We start from the raw sequence: 17,053 nt of genomic DNA on the forward strand, positions 1-17,053 counted from the left end.
AAAGGGTGAGCGGTTTTTGAGGATTCCTGGACGGGCAGAGATTTCAGAGACTATTTATTCATCCACAGGACGTGGGTGGCTAAGCCTGCGTTTATTGCTCATCCCTAATTGTTAGCAGACTGGACGCCTTTGATGGAGGACACAGCAAGCAGATTACTGTGGGTCTCAAGCCACATATGGGCCAGGTCTAGTTGGTGAAAGCTGATTCCTAATGGGGATCTGAGACCAAAAAGAATTTTCAGACAACCCCGCCATTTCCCAAAGAGTGTCATACCAGCTTTTTAATTCCAGGTTCATTAGTTTCCCACTTATTGTAAGATTTAAACCCAAATCTCCAGATCAATCTCAAGCACTTGCATGCAAGAATAGTAGATTAGCCATTATTCTACTGTTGCTCACAAAGGCAAGACAATTGATTGACTAAAACATGGGCACAGGGGGTTTGGAGGTCAGTGAATGCCAGTGGAGTCAGCATAAGCAGGACCTGGGCATGAATGTGGACGAGGACAACAGCAGCAAGGTTCTGTGTGGGCTGAAAGTTACAGACAGTGCAATATTTTTCCCAACAATGAGGACAGTCTGAACTTCATAAAAATCCAAAGTTTGGGCCTGAAAAATTCAACGGAAAGGGAATTACATAAAGTTCCCAATATAGAATCTCTCTGTACAGAACACCTAGCTTCATTGAAATTATTGTCAGTAACCAGGGGCAACCAAAGAGTGTCCTCATGAAATGGTGGGTCTGATAGACCAAAGTGTGTTACTTCAATGCTAGGAATATTATGGGTAAGGCAGATTATCTGAGAGCTGGATCAGTACATGGAACTATGATGTTGTAGCCATTGCAGAGACTTGATTGAAAGAGGGACAAGACTGTATGCTTAGTGTTCAGGGTTTCAGTGTTTCAGACATGATAGAGAGGGATGCAAAAGTGGTGGGGAAGTTGTATTACTGTCACATTTGAAATCGGAGAGAACATACCGGAGGTCTCATTCACAGGTAATACAGATAGAGATCAAAAACAGAAATGATGCAATCACCTCACCTGATAGGGTGTCGCTCCTTTCCATGTGGAGCATCGGGTGGCAACCTTGCCGTTTCTTTAGCATTTTTGTCCGTTTTTTTCTACGAGGCCGAGTTACCAGAGCAATGCTCAACCCAGCACAGATGAAAAACGTGCAAGGAGCTGGCCGGATTTGACCCTGAAGTCTGGTGTGGATGCCACTATACCAGCAGCCTCCCAGTAACCATGAGCGAAAGGAAGAGATATGTAGGCATATTATGGAAAGATGTGAAAGCACAGTTTTGTTTAAGCATGAGACTTTATCTCCCCCAATATTAACTGAGACTTTCTTAGTGCAAGAGGCAGAATTTGTTAGCTGTATCCATGAGGATCTGTTGAAACAGTATGCAGATGGTCCAAGCTAGAACTTGTATTGGTAAGTGATCTGGACCAGGTGATGGAGTTTCAATGGGGGGGGGGGGGCATTTTGGGAACAGTGAACACAACTCCATGAATTTTAAGATTGTTATGAATAGGAATATATCTGTACCTCAGGGGTAAGTACTAAACTGAGGGAAAGGCAAAGACAGAAGAGATGAGGAGGAGCTGATATTACATATGTCCACGTCTGACATATGGGAGTTGTTTAAGGACCAGATGATCAGAATTCAGGACTTACATGTTCCAATACAGAGAAAAGACAAGAACAACAAGGTTCAGAAAACCTGGATGACGAGAGATGATGAGCAATTCAGTCAAAAAGAAAAAGAAAGCATTTGTAAGATTTAGGAAGCTGAAGTCAGACAGGACCCTTGAGTAAAATCTTTGTATCCTCTCTAGCCGCACATGAGGTCCCAGAGGACTGGAGAGTAGCCAATGTTGTTCCTTCGTTTCAGAATCAGTTTTAATACCACCAGCAGATGTTATGAAATTTGTTAACTTAGTGGCAGCAGTACGAAGCAATACATGATAAATATATTTTTAAAATGAATTACAGTAAGTATATATGTACTGTATATTAACTAGTTAAATTAAAAATGGTAGTGCAAAAACAGAAATATTTAAAAAGTGAGGTAGTGTTCAATGTCCATTTAGACATCAGATGGCAGAGGGGAGGAAGCTGTTCCTGAAAGCTAGGAAAGGTAATAGGGATAATGTAGGGAGTCATAGGCCAGTAGGCCTTGTGTTAGTGATAAGGTAACTAATGAAAAGGATTATTAGAGATAGGATTTACATGTATTTGGAAAAACATGGGCTTGTTAGGGATAGTCAGCATAACTTTGTGCAGGGAAGTCATGTTTTTAAACTTGATGGAGCTTTTTGAAGAGGTGACAAAGATGATTGATAAGGGCAGGGCAGTAGATTGTGTCCACAGCCTTTTAATAAGGCTGACAAGGTCCCTCATGGGAGGCTCGTCCAGAAGATTACGTTGCATAGGCTCCATGCAACCTAGTAGATCGGATTCAAAATTTTCTGAGACACAGAAGATAAAAGGTAGGAGGGGTGTTATTCTGACTGGAGATCTCTGATCAGTACTGTACCCCAAGCATCTGGTCTAGGGCATCATTTGTCTGTAATATATAAATATAATTCTTAAATGAAAAAGTTGATGAACATATAGGTAAACTTGCAGGTGACACAAAAATTGTTGGAGATGTGGATGGTGAAAAAATGTTGTCAAAAGATACAGCTGGATGTTTCTCAATTACATATATGGGCAGAGAAATGTCTGATTGAGCACCTTCGTTCCATCCGCCAAAAGCAGAATTTCCCAGTGTCCAAACATTTTAATTCTGATTCACATTCCTGTTCTGACAAATCAGTCATGGCCTCCGCTTGTGCCATGATGAGGCCCCCCTCAGGATAAAGGAGCAGCACCTTTTATTCCGTCCGGGTAGCTTCCAACCTGATGGCATGAATATTGATTTCTCCTTCTGGTAAAATAACTCCCTCCCCCACCTTTCTTCTTCTATTCCCCACTTTGGCCCCTTACCTTTTCACACCTGCTTATCACCTCTCCCTGGGTCTCCTCCTCCTTCCTTTTATCCTATGGTCCACTCTCCTCTCTTATCAGATTTTTCCCCTCTCTAGCCCTTTGTCTTTCCTACCCTCCTGGCTTCACCAGTCACCTTCTAACTATCCTCCTTCCTCTAACCCCCTCTCCCCACTTTTTTATTCTGGCATCTTCCCCCCTCTTTCCCAGTCCTGAAGGAATGTTTCAGCCTGAAATGCCAACTGTTTATTCATTTCCATAGATGCTGCTTGACCTATTGAGTTCCTCCAGCATTTTGTGTGCATTGTCTTGGATTTCCGACATCTGCAGAATTTCTCTTGTTTAAGATAGAGTTCAATCTGGGCAAGTGTGAGGTCCTACATTTATGGAGGTCAACTATAGGGGGGAAGTAAACAGTAAATGGCAGAACCGTAAGGAGCATCAATGCACAGAAGGATCTTGGGGTCCAAGTATAAATCACCTTGTAACTGGCAACATATGTAGATGGCAGATGGCATGCTTGTATTCATCATTGTCTTCCTCACTCTTACGCATTGAGTATAAGATTCAGGAAGTCATATTGCAACAGTATAAAATTTTGGTTAGAGTAATCATGATCAGAGTATTCTGTGGCTTAGAGAGTGTTCCTATCCTACTGCCTGTTACTCCACCAGCAGTTAGGTCAGCAATGAAGGTTCTCCATTTCTGGCAATGTCAAGGCCTTCCTTCATCATGTCAGTAGCTCAGTTTTCACTACTATCAGTCATGCAAGTCCTGGGCGGAGACTCAGGAATGCCATCGCACTCAGATGTAGAAAGATTCTTCATTGCTATTTCCGTAACAGTTTTGTTTGACCAGTCAGGGTTGTTGGCCTTAAGCTGAACTCCTGAATCTGGAGGACCAGTGGACCACTCTTCGTCTGGCCTCAACCCTTTGACTTGTTTGGCAAAGGTGACTCTACCCAGAGCCAAAGCATAAAGCTCCGACTCCAGCCAACATAGCTCTCTGGGCCATTGAGGCATGCAAGCCTCCAAACCCTATGAGAAGATCGTGGTCCTCTTGGAGATAGAGAGTGTTAGGGTCAGACAAGCTTAGGTTGTTTTCTCTGAAGTGTGGGAGGCTGAGGAGAGACCTGATAGAGGTTTATAAAATGATGAGAGTGTAGATTAATATCCTAAGCTTCTTCCCCAAGGTAGAATGTCAAATACCAATGTGTAGAGCTATAAGATGAGAGGGAGAGAGTCGAAAGCTGGGGTTCCCAACCCTTTTTTATGCCACAGACCCCTACCATTAACCATGGGATCCATAGACTCCAGCTAGAAACTCCTGGTAAAGGAAGTGTGCAGGGTGTTTTTACATAGAGAGCAGTAGATGCTTGGAACATGTCACCAGGGATGATAATGGTAACTGTCACTATAGTGGCATTTAAGAAGCATTGAGACAGATAACTACAGCAAACTTTTGGAGATCCAGACAATACCAAAAGGCGTGAAGCAGTTGGAGTAATCAGGAATTCACAGGTATGGAAGGAGAAGGTTTAAAGCAAGCCAGAACAAACCTGGCTGATCAGTAATTGCTACGTAGAAAGTTTGTTTTAATTTCCATGCAAATCAGCACAAAATGTTTTTGCTTTGGTTGTCTATAGGAGAGAAATAACGGGATGAATTTTGGATGAAAAAACAAAGTAAAGAAGGGAAGTTTCTGCCACTTACATGAATTATATTATTATGCTGACGCATATTAGCTGTCGTGGTGTTTTTAAATTTATATGCAAACCACGCAGAAAATAAAGGGAAATTGATCATTTGCAGGCAGATAGGTTTAATCTAATTTATCATCATGATCAGTACAGACATTGTGGGACAAAAGGTCTTTTACTGTGTTGCACTATTCTGATCTTTGTTCTTAATGACCTAGAAAGAGGCCATTCAGCCCATTCTGTCCATGCTAGCTCTTAATCCCATTAGTCCCATCCCATCACTTATTTTACTGTAAGCTATTCGCTCATACACACCGTTCCTCTGCATCACAGTTCTCTTACCAACCACCTGACTGCAGTTGACACTGACCAGCTTCCACGATGTGGAAGGAAACTGAAGCAAACGGGGAAATCCATGCAGTCACAGGGAGAAGGTGCAAACTCCACACAGGCAGCACCAGATGTCAGGATTCAACCTGGATCTCTGTAGATGTGGATTCGTTTGCTGTGCCCTACTATCCCGAATATGTCTGTCCAAATGTCATTTGACAACCGTGATTGGTTCCACTTCAATTTCCTCTGTAGCCGGTAAATTAGACCATGATCCCTCTCTGCATCAAAAGGTTTTTCTCGCCTTCCCCTGTGAACGCTTTGTGTGGATTGCAAATCTGCATCCTGCTCTTTGACCCCTCCACCAAGGGGAGCAGCTTACTTCTGTCTAACCTATCTAAACCAGGCATGATAGAACATAGAGAGCATGCAACATAGGAGCAGGTCCTGCAGCCCACAACACTACACCAAACCAATTAATTTAGTCACCAAATGGCCAACTATCCCTTCTGCCTACACAATGTCTTTATCCCTCCATTTCCCTCACATTCATGTACCTGTCTACACGTCTCTTAAATGTCCCTAATGTATCTGCCTCTGCCTCCACGACGGGAAGCGCACTCCAAGCACCCACAACTCTCTGGGTAAGAAAAAAACTTGCCCTCACATCACCTTTGAACTTACCCACTCTCATCTTAAATGCATGCCATTAGGACCTGATAACTTTTCTTTCAAATCTCCACTCGTGCTGCAAAGGGAAAAAACACCAGATTCTCCAGTCTAATCTAGCATGTGAAATTACTCATCGGTGGAACAATCCTTGTAAATCTTGGAGAGGGATCCTCGCTTGCTTCCTGAAGCACGCTAAGCAGGACTGGATGCAGTGCTCCCAAGGGGCCTGCCACATGGTTTATACAAGTTCATCATTAATCACAGGAGTGTCAGAGTGAGTTACACGCTAAGTAAGAGAAAATAACGTTCTGACTCAGGACAAGGGCACAACCACTGACAGATGGTTCTGTGTAAAAACAATGGCCATGAGCATTAGAAGATACTTTATAACGATGATAAATAAATGATTAATTCATCATAATCAGAGAAATTAAGTTTAAACAAACTGTTCAAAGTTTTTATTTACTGGAATCCTCCTTAGGGTTAAATGTTGAGTGTGTGGAAGAGAATGGGATCATGGGAATGTATTTAAGAGGACCAGAATCTACTTACACATCCTCTGAAATCTGTACTGTTTGAATCAGTGTACAGTCCTCACTTTCAGGTTTCTAAAGGAGTCTGAAGTCTGTGCGAGGGTTTGGCTTGTGTCAATTGGCTGCTTAATGCCTTTATGTGAGAGAAAGAGCTGGCTGCTGATTGGTGAGCTCAGGGAGAATGTGATTGGACCTCAGCCGGTGAGGGGGTTGAGTTTAACTGTGGACTCGTCACGCTTGATACTTTCCTCGCATTTTCTTGTTACAAGCAAGTACTGTGTGTCACTGTTAACCTCCAGGAGCTGATGGAGACTAACTGAAAGCGTGTGGCAGTTTCCTTCCCATTCAGTAAGTCGGTCTCGATTTCTTTACACTAGTTCAATCTAAACCTAGTTATTGATTCTACTTGTTAAACAGAGCATGCTGCTTTCTTGGAATAGAACACAAGTAATCACATCATGATAAAAGTGTGTTAAACTACAGAATGCATATTTTAGCAAGTATTGAGCTATTCAATACATGTTAAGCTTCAATGTACAAAACACCACTAAAACGTGCCATATTTAACAGCTATGCATATAACATAAAATTACTCTATGTGGAGATTTTACGACCTCCTACGGAAAATATCAATTATTCCTGACTGCTGATTCTCTGATTTTTGGGTCAGAAGGATGTGGATTTGGGACCCAGGTACACTGAGCATTTAATGTAGTCTAACATTCCTATCGGTACTAAGAGAGTTTGGCATCAACAGAGGCACAATCTGTTGAGGGCAGCCCAGTAGCATAACGCCATCACAGTGCCAGCAGTCCCAGTTCAATTCCCACCGCTGTCTGTAAAGAGTTTGTACGCCCTCCCCATGACCACTTGGATTTCTCCGGGAGCTCCGCTTTCCTCCCGCATTCCAAAGCCAGACGGGTTAGGAGGTTAATTGATCACGTTGTTGTTGTGGATTCATCGGGCCAGAAGGGCCTGTTATAGTGCCGTATTTCTAAATAAAAATAAGTAAACTGTTCAGATGACACTGACTGCGTGCGGTTCAAGGCGATGCGAAGGAATATAAAGTTCCCACTGTGCCTTCGGACAATGATGCTCCCTCAGCCAAGACCAACAAAAGCTGGATCTGCTGACTTAGGTCAACGCTTTCCACTGGGCTGACATATTTACCTACATTATCCAATACATAAACAAGTTGTCAGTGTGCTCTTTCTCAAAGTTGGGCAAGACCTGGCTATCTGATGTGAGATTTTCCCAGTGTTAAAGAGCAGCTTTATTTGTAACATAGATATTGAACCATTGAAACGTACAGTGGAATGTGTCATTTGCATCAGAGTGTGAAGTAGCTTTCAATATTTTAAGGATACTGTACTGTTATGGTTGGTGGTGGGGTGGAGATACGTCTCTACCAATGGAGGTGGCAGGCACTTCTTCCCTCCTCTAGCCTGCAGTTCACTCTTGAGCAAGCGTATTACCTGCTTAGCCCCCCAATCAGGGTCACATGAAGGCATGGGAGCAGGTGGTGGATGGTTGTATGAGCAGCTGGAGCACATCTCCAAGCCCTGGTTGTGCAACCACTGACACCAGCAAACAATCTCTGAAGAGTATTGACAATGGCTGGGGTCACCCATTTTGTAAAGATACTGCTCAGAAGAAGGCAATGGCAAGCAAGTTTTGTAGAAAAAATTTGCCAAGAACAATCATAGTCAAGGACCAGGATTGCCCTCGTCATACAACACAGCACATAATGATGATGACGTTCTGGTATAAAGAGGTTTGCAAATACAGTATAACCATGCCTAGTAATATGACCCTCTATGAAAAACTCCCCACTAACAACAGTTAAAGAGAGCCTTGAAAGATAGGTGCAACTTGTATTATTCCTTGGCAATAACAATTTTATTAGCTAACTGGTTACTAACTGGTTTACTAACTGGTTACTAACTGGTTTACTAACTAAGGAAGCCAGTCGACGGCACCGAGCACTCAATTGACAAGCTACAAACCAGATTCGAGCTCAGAAACCACAGATTTCCATGAGTTAGGGGCACAGTCCTGTCTTCCTTCCCTCTGTGGAATATACCTTTGTTGGCAGGGCTGGTTTACTATTTCGCACCGCTGTCCTCCCCTGACAGGGTGGCATTGAAGTTCTTGAGTACCAATTCTCAGTGTTCTGAAGGTCATCTAAGAATGCTTTTGGGTAAGAATGTGCAGGAGTTTGACCCAGTAACAATGAAAGAACAGAACAATACTTCCAGATCATGATGGTGGGAACATTTGCAAGTGGCTGTGTTAATTTGCCTGTTGCCCTTGTCCTAACAACAGAGGTCATGAATTAGGAAATGCTGTTGAAGAAACAACAGTATTTTGTAACTTCTGAAGCTCAAGGTATGTCAGTCAAGGAGGGTGAACATTTTGTGCATTTGCTAGGGTTTTGTTGCCTTATCCTAAACGTTGTTGAGCTGTTTGAGTGTTGAATTCATCCAGGCAGGCGATGTGTGTTTGGTCACAAGCCTGTTGCAGCTGAGTCACTTGCCACAGGATACCCAGTCATTGAACTGTTGAGAAGACAGATGTAGAAGTGTTAATGTATAGACTGACTTTTTCTCAAAAGAGTGTATGAAAGGGAAGTTTACACCCAGTTGGTTTAAACTTCTACAACTATAAGTGGTATGGTAGTGAGGCAGGTACAGCAGCTTCCTCACAGAGTTTAATCTTGTCTGTGTCAAGTTTACATATTTCCCCCCAATGGATGCATGGATTTCATCCAGATGCAGATGCTCCATATTCCTCCCAGATGTCAAGAACACATACTGGTTAATTGACTGTTCTAAATTGCCCCTAGTGTGTAGAGTTTGGGGAGAATTATTAACAATTTGTGGAGTATGAGCTAATTATTGAAGGAGAGGGATTCCTCTGTGAACAGACCAGACTTGATGGGCCAAATGGCCTCCTATGTCATAATAAAATCTGGAAACTTTAAACATTCACACACAGAACCTTATACAAGACTTTCCATTTGTCAACTTTGGAAGAGAATCAAAATCAGAATCAGGTTTAATATGACCGGCATATGTTGTGAAATTTGTTGTCTTTGCGGCAGCAGAACAATGCAATACGTAATAATAGGGGGGAAAAACTGTGAATTACAGTATGTCTATATAGTAAAACATATAAATAGTATAAATATATATATAAAAGCATAAATAGTTAAATTAAATAAGCAGTGCAAAAATAGAAATCAAAAAGTTGTGACGTAGTGTTCATGGGTTCAATGTCCATTCAGAGGGATGGGTATTTGAGGTTCCTAACTTCACATAATACTGTACATTTTACTTACATAAGTGTTGGCTCAAAGAGGGCATTGCGTGGTCATAGTGCCCCAGTTTCTCTCCCCTACAACACACTCAACTGCTGACATGAGAGATGACACGTGGTGCAAACTGAATCGGAGACAGAATCAAGTTTATTATCACTGACGTATGTTGTGAAATTTGTTGTTTAGCGCAGTAGTACGGTACAAGATGTGGAAATTACTATAAGTTACTAAAATAAATAAATAATGTGAAAGAGGAGTAATGAGGTAGTGTTTGTGGACCGTTCAGAAGTCTGAAGTCGGAGGGGAAGAAGTTCTTCCTAAAATGTTGAATGTGGATTTTCAGGCGCCTGTACCTCATTCCTGGTGGTAGGAATGAGAAGAGCTTGTATGATTGTGCAGTGTAGTGAGTTCCCTTCTCGTCCATGCATACGAGCTGTAGCTGGCAAACTGGACAAGATTTAGCGATCTGTGCTGGACGACGCTCACGTGTGTTGATCCTGCTGGGAAAAGGTATAACGACTATAATGTTGGTATAGTGGCATCAGCACTGGACTTTAAGGCAAATGGTCCCGGGTTCGAATCCGGATGGCTCCTTGCACACTTTTCATCAGTGCTAGGTTGAGTGTCAATCTAGCAACTCGGCCTCGTGAAAAAACAGACGAATGCTAAAGAAATGGCAAGGTTGCCACCCGATATGCCACAAGGGGCAGAAAGGAACAACAACATTGCACCAATAGTACTCTCGGAGAACCTAAAGGGGAAACGTCATGACTGAAGAATCATCACTGGGCCTAATGATGGCCTTGTAGTCCAGACTTCAAAACCAGAATTGTGTATTCGTATCAGACACAATGTGCTGTAGGAACTCAGCAGTCAGCATCAGCACCCGAAACACAGACTGTTCATTCATTTCCACAGATGCTGCCTGACCTGCTGAGTTCCTCCAGCATGTTGTGTGTGATACTTTGGATTTCCAGCATCTGCAAAATCTCATGATTGTGTATATTTGTATGATCAAGTTCATGTGAAACAGCCCAAGGTGCTTGTGCACTCAGATACAACTCTGCACCTTGGCAAAAATGAAATATTAGGCCAGACTACTTTAACTCTATCAGAGCGTTAGACTTTTAAAGAACGCATCAAAGGTAGAGCAAGTGTATTGCAAAGATTAAGCTCGGGGTGGTTGGAGGCAGGGCTGATCTTGGGGCGACAATTTATTTTATTTAGTGATACATCGTGGAGTAGGCCCCACTTGCTGCCCCAGCAACCCTAGAGCCCCAATTAACCCTGACCTAATCACGTGACGATTTACAATGACCAACTAACCTACCCGGTCTTTGGATTGTGGGAGGAAACTGGAGCACCCAGAAGAACCCACTCATTCCATGAGATGACTTACAGAGACTCCTTACAGAACAGCGCTGCATTTGAACTCCAAACTCCAGAACGCCCTGAGCTGTAATAGTGCCGCGCTGACCTCTGTGCTACCATGGTGCCCAGTTACGATCCAGTTAGGCATACTTAACTATTGGAATTTAAATTCTCCAGCTGCTGTGGTGAGTTTCAAATTCACTTCAAAAATCTAGGTTTTTGCTTTCTGGCTTAGTAAATTAATGACCATGTCACCATATCCTGCAAAGGCAGTGTCTTGGAGTGAAACTGGCCTTCAGCTCAACCTGTTCATGCTGTGAAAGATGCCCATGTAAGCTAGAACCTTATAAGCATTTTGTCCATATCCACCTGAACCTTTCCTATACATGTATAGAAACGTTTTATAGAAATGACAACAGTTGTCTGCAAAAACGAGCCAATCTGACACTAAATCATGTTTGTTTCTCTGTTCAAGATTCATTCAGGAATAAGATTCTGAAAGGTTTAAAGCAAACATATAACCCGTTTTGTAAACACAAGAGATGCTGGAAATCCAGAGGAGCAAACACAAAATGCTGGAGGAACTCGGCAGGCCAGGCAGCATCTATGAAAAGGAGTAAAGAGTCGATGAATAAAGGGCTGGGATCCTTCATCAGGACTGGAAAGGAAGGGGGAGGAAGACAGAATAAGAAGGTCGGGGGGGGGGAGTACAGCTGGCAGGTGACAGATGAAACCAGATGAGTGGGAAGGTGGGTGGGATGTATTGAGACGCTTGGTGGTGATAGGTGGAAGAGGTAAGGGGCTGAAGAAGATGGAATCAGATAGGAGAGGAGAGTGTGGACCATGGGAGAAAGGATAGGCGAAGAGGCATCAGAGGGAATATATGTTGACTCTGTCAAGGAGGGGAAATAGGCAGCAGGTACCGAGAGCACAGAACACAAAATCACATTCATATCTTACTAGACTCAGAAATCCTGCAAAGGTAGCATCTTCCAGTCAGCAGCTCAGCTGAAACACCACCTTATTTTTAGTTCATTCAATGGAAGAGTTAACTTCTGCTCAGCAGCTAAAATAGGTCAGCTACAGAAATGACTAAATTCAGCAGTGAATTCACTTCTTTGTCTTCTTCTTCCTTGGGATTGAGGTCGACTTGCTTGCGTTCTGATTTTTGTCTTTCTGAGTTGGTGGAAGAGGCCACCACAGACACTGCCACCCCTTCCACATATGAGGCAAGGCATAGAAATTGGCACAGGCATCCGGGCAGGTTATGAGGTGACGTATTCCCTTTTCCACCTAAACAGGGTGTCCGTGTGCTTGCAGTGCATGGGCCCGAAGGTTCTCAATACCAGGCCCAACACTTCTTCCCTACTCTGAGCAATTGTGGGTCAGATACTCCCAGCAGTCTGCTGGGAGGTTACTTCAAAATGGTTCTAGGCACATCCTTGGGTACATTTCTCTGTCTGCCTGGCAATCTCTTCCCACAAAAGAGCTCAGAATAGATTGTCTATTTCAGGACTCTGGTGACGAGCTGTCTAAGAGTCACTGGAGCCCTAATGGTAGAGAAGTCCGGACCTGGTGACTTCATGTAAGAAATCCATCTGATAAACATCTGGCTTCTGTTTTTAGTTGGGGGGAGTTGGTTAACACACCAGAAAGGTGTACAGTAATTGATCTGACAGATCGCATTGATGTGTTAAATAACGTGGAGTCTGGTAGATTCTCACTAAGTGTGCACAGATTTTACAGTGCCAGCTATTCACTGCTACATGGTACAAAGAACAGCAAGCTGCTACCACACATTTACTGAAACCTGTCTCCTTCAGTTCTGATTAAGCAGAGCAGTCGCTTGTTAACAGGTCTACTAGCAAAGTTCCAATTTACATGGCAGTTTTGCTCTTACACCTAAGTTATACTTAGTAAAGAGTCTTCCCTCTTATTCTCTCTGTTCCCCTGATCCCACTTTCTCCGTAAGCAATTACACTCAATGGCCACTTTATTAGGTACGCCTGCTTATTGATGCAAATATCTAATCAGCCAATCATGTGGCGGCAACACATTGCATAAAAGCATGCAGGTGTGGTCAAGAGGCTCTGAGTTCCATAGGTTCTGTCGTCATTATGAACCAGTTAAACCTATACTATTACAGTGCTAAGGTTGAAAGAGATCAAATGCAGGCTTCATTACAATCTTTGAATGTTGATAGCTTTCATTCAAAAACTTGGTTAAATTATGGGAGTAACTTCAATTTAATTCACATTATCATCTTTTACTACTTACAATTTATAGGGATTTTTGGGGTAATTTACCTTTCATTTGATTAAATAAGTAGTAAGGGTTGTTCTTCCCCCAATTCTTTACACCATACTCCAATCTAGTTGGTAGCAGTAATGCACCTTAAGTTGGGTTGTCAACCACCATTGAAAGTCAAAGGAAGAAGAAGAAGTTCAGACCAAATATCAGAATGGGGAAGAAATGTGTTCTAAGTGACTTTGACCATAAAGTTGGTGCCAGATGGGGTGGCTTGAGTATCTCAGGAACTGCTAACCTCCAGCGATTTTCATGCACCGACAGTCTCTAAAGTTTAGAGTATGGTGCAAAACGCAAAAAGAAAAACATCCAGTGAGTATCAGTTCTGTGGGTGAAAATGTTTTATTAATGAGAGAGGTCGGGAAAGAATAGCCAGGCTCGTTCAAGCTGATAGGAAGGTGACAATAACTCAGATAACTAAGCGTTACAACAGTGGTGTACAAAACACACGTGTTGAACCTTGAAGTGGATGGGCTACAGCAGCAGAACACCACAAGCATACACTCAGTGGCAAATTATTAGACGCAAGAGGTACCTAATAAAGTGGCCAGTGAGTGAATAAATTTCTATTTTTCTCCAGTTCTATCAAAAAGCCATCGACCTGAAACATTGATTCTGTTTCTCTGTCCGCAGATGCTGCCTGATCTCCTTGTCCCCAGCATTTTCTGTTTTTAGTTTGGACTTGGCTTTAGAATTTCCGGCACCCACCGCCCCGACCCCCACCATCTTTCAGGCCAGGTTTGACCTGCAGTCCTCAGCCAGCACCCGCACTTGTGTTTCCGTGCTGTACTTTGTGTGCAGTGATCAGGAGCAAGAACACCAAATTAGAAAGCTCCCCTCTCTCTTTACACTTATAGAAGCCCAGTCTTTGTTCCTGCCAAGTTCAACCGACTTAAGGCAGGATCTGCAGGCTGTTTGCTCTCAGTAGCCCTCTGCCACACAGATCTCAGGATAATTTGCCAGGACAAATAGATTCAGCAGAAGGGAAAGTTCCTGTCATGCATGGTGAATTCATTGAGTTCATGTTTTCTAGCAGGGAGTCTTCCGTTGAAGATGGCACAGATCCAAAAATTCAGCAGCACGCTGCAATTTCACTCTAATTTTCCCCTGTTCCCTTTGAGCAGGTTCCTTACTGAGGCCGTGGAATTGAAGAATTTGCTTGTTTTGTGCAACGTGCACTCAGTCTAATCAGATGAGAACAGATTCTGTTCACTCCTGTTAATTTAGTGTCATAGTTTATCATGTGCAAGTTTGTCAGGTTCAGAGTGATGTTCCTCATTATTGGTCTAAAAATCCAGGGCAGCACAGTAGCGTAGCAGTTAGCACAATCATTTTACAGCACCTACGAAGACCAATCAGGGTTCGATTCCCACCGCTGCCTGAAAGCAGCTTGTATGTTATCCCCATGACAGCATAGCTTTGGTTTCCTCCCGCCTTCCAAGGACATAACCTAACCTTAGGGTTATAAGTTGTGAGCAGAAGTGTAGTGATACCTGTGAGTTGCCCCCAGCACAGTTCTTGGTGGTCTGATTTAATGTAAGCTCTGTATTGCACTATATGTTTCAATGTGCAGTGTTAGGTAAATGTAAAAAGAAATTCTGTAAAGCAAAGACACTTTAAAAAAATGAAATAAAGTTTCTGAATATTAAGGAGTTTACTTTAAAGAGTAGTAAACAGTAAAAAAAATACAACAAATCAATACCTGGTGTGACTACCCTTTGCCTTTAAAGCGATCAGTTATCTTGGGTATACTGTTGTGCAGTTTTATAAGAAAATCAGCTGGTAGGTTGTTCCAAGCATCTTGGAGACTTTGTCACAGTTCTTCTGCAGACCTGGGCTGTCTCATTTGCTTCTGTCTCTCCAGGTAATCCCAGACATCCTTGATGATATTGAAATTGGGGATCTGGAAGGCCATACCATCTTTTGCAGAACTCCTTGTTCTTTGGAAGAGAGTTCTTTATGATCTTGGCTGTGTGCTTAGGGTAATTGCTCTGCTGCAGAATGAAAATGGCACTGATCAAGGACCTCCCCGATGGTATTACCTGATGGTTGAGAATCTGCTTGAAACTCTCAGCATTGAGGATCCCATTAATTCTGACCAGATCACCAACTCCATTTGTGGAAATGCAGCTCCAAACCTACTACATGGAACCCCTGCCATGCTTCACTGTTGACTGCAGGCACTCAACCATTTAGTGTTTTCCAGCTCTTCTACTGACAAACTACCTCCTGTTTGAAAGAAACATTTCAAATCTTGACTTGTCAGTCCAGAGCACTTACTGCCATTGTTCAGCACCCCAGTCCCTGTGTTTTTGTGTGTAGGTGAGTCTCTTGGTTTTGATTCCACTTTGGAGGAATGGCTTTATGGCATCAACTCTTCCATGAAGACCACTCTGACAAGACTTCTTACTGTAGAGGTGTGCACTTGGGTTCCAGTGGTTTCTGTAAGCTCAGAGTTGATAACAGTGCTGGACTTCTTCCGATTTAGAAGGGACGTCAGTTTACTGTACCTGTCATCTGCTGCACTGAGTTTCTGTGGCCAACCATTGTGTTTCTGGTCCTCAACCTTGTCTGTTTCTTTCTGCTTCTTCAGAAGAGTTTGGACAGCACATCTTGAAAGTCCTGTCTGTGGTGAAATTTCTGCTTGGGAGAGATCTTGCTGATGCAGAATGACAACACTGTGTCCTGTTGCTATGCTCACTCTTGCCATGGTGGCAGACTTGATGATTTGAAGATTAAACTGCCACATCTGTCACACCCTCACCTTTTAATTTGGTTTTCCTTCACTCTACTTGATTCCTTCTTCACACATTTCTGTTTCAGTTTAGTTCATTCAACTCATTACGTCATTAGCTATTAGCATCCTGTTTGTTATCTTTGTTTAATCAGGCACTGGACTATAGACCTACACAGTAATCAATTTTTAATTTAAGTAGTCTGTTACTTAATATGTTACTTCCTTTAACAAAATAAAAAAAACTCTATACCATATAATTTTTTAATGGATGTTTGGATATCTGAAATTTGCTCTTTTCTACTGACATGCTAATGCAGAAAACAAAAAACAAATGTCCAAAACAAACTTATATTAAAAAATCTAGGGTGCCAAAGACTTTTGCACAGTACTGTACACATGACAAGTAAAGCTAATCTCAATCTTTCAAGCAACACGCACAAAATACTGGTGGAACGCAGCAGGCCAGGCAGCATCTATAGGAAGAAGTACAGTCGACGTTTCGGGCCGAGACCCTTCATCAGGACTAATGGAAAGAAAAGATAGTAAGAGATTTGAAAGTGCCTTCTTTCAACCTTTCTTAGTGTTTCATACTAAAGATACGTGTTCTTGTGAGGTGGGTGTTGCTGGCACAACCAACATTTGTTGTCCATTCCAAGCTGCCTTGTAAATTAATCACATTTTTGAGAGCAGTTTGAAATCCAGTGGATCCAGAGATAACTATACATCAGACTGAGCAGGAATAGCAGATATCCTTTAATAAAAGAGGCCACATAAAAGGCTGTACAGTAGTGTAGTGGTTAGCACAATGCTTTACAGCATATATGTCAAACTCAAGGCCCGCGGTGGAATTATCTTTGGCCCGCGAGATAATATCTAATTACTATTAAAGCTGGCCCCAGTAATCGAAGTGCCTATGGCATATGATATGGCTAATGCTGAGTTTATTCAGGTACCAGGTTTTCAGGGTTTTTAGTGTTTATTTGGCAGTCTTGCTCAGCAGTCTTCTTCATAAGAAACGGAATTTGTAAAGTGAAAAACTTTGTAGTTATAGCAGAGACTGAGACACATGAGAGCAGGCTGAAAAAACGG

The 17,053-nt window shown here is 42.5% G+C and overlaps 1 protein-coding gene across 4 annotated transcripts in view; it reads left to right on the forward strand.

Annotated features, from left to right (window-relative positions):
- Positions 1–17,053, forward strand: part of LOC140739794 (uncharacterized) — a 126,361-nt gene that overhangs the window by 56,738 nt on the left and 52,570 nt on the right. Inside the window, exon 1 of one of the 4 annotated variants that reach the window (XM_073068318.1) lies at positions 6,473–6,578. The exons of the other annotated variants lie outside the window; for them this stretch is intronic. The gene's annotated coding sequence lies outside the window, so the exon portion shown is untranslated. Of the gene's footprint in view, positions 1–6,472; positions 6,579–17,053 lie in introns of those variants that run through there. 4 annotated transcript variants of the gene reach the window in all.

Source organism: Hemitrygon akajei, chromosome 16 (assembly GCF_048418815.1).
Source record: "Hemitrygon akajei chromosome 16, sHemAka1.3, whole genome shotgun sequence".
Classification (NCBI taxonomy): Eukaryota; Metazoa; Chordata; class Chondrichthyes; order Myliobatiformes; family Dasyatidae; genus Hemitrygon; species Hemitrygon akajei.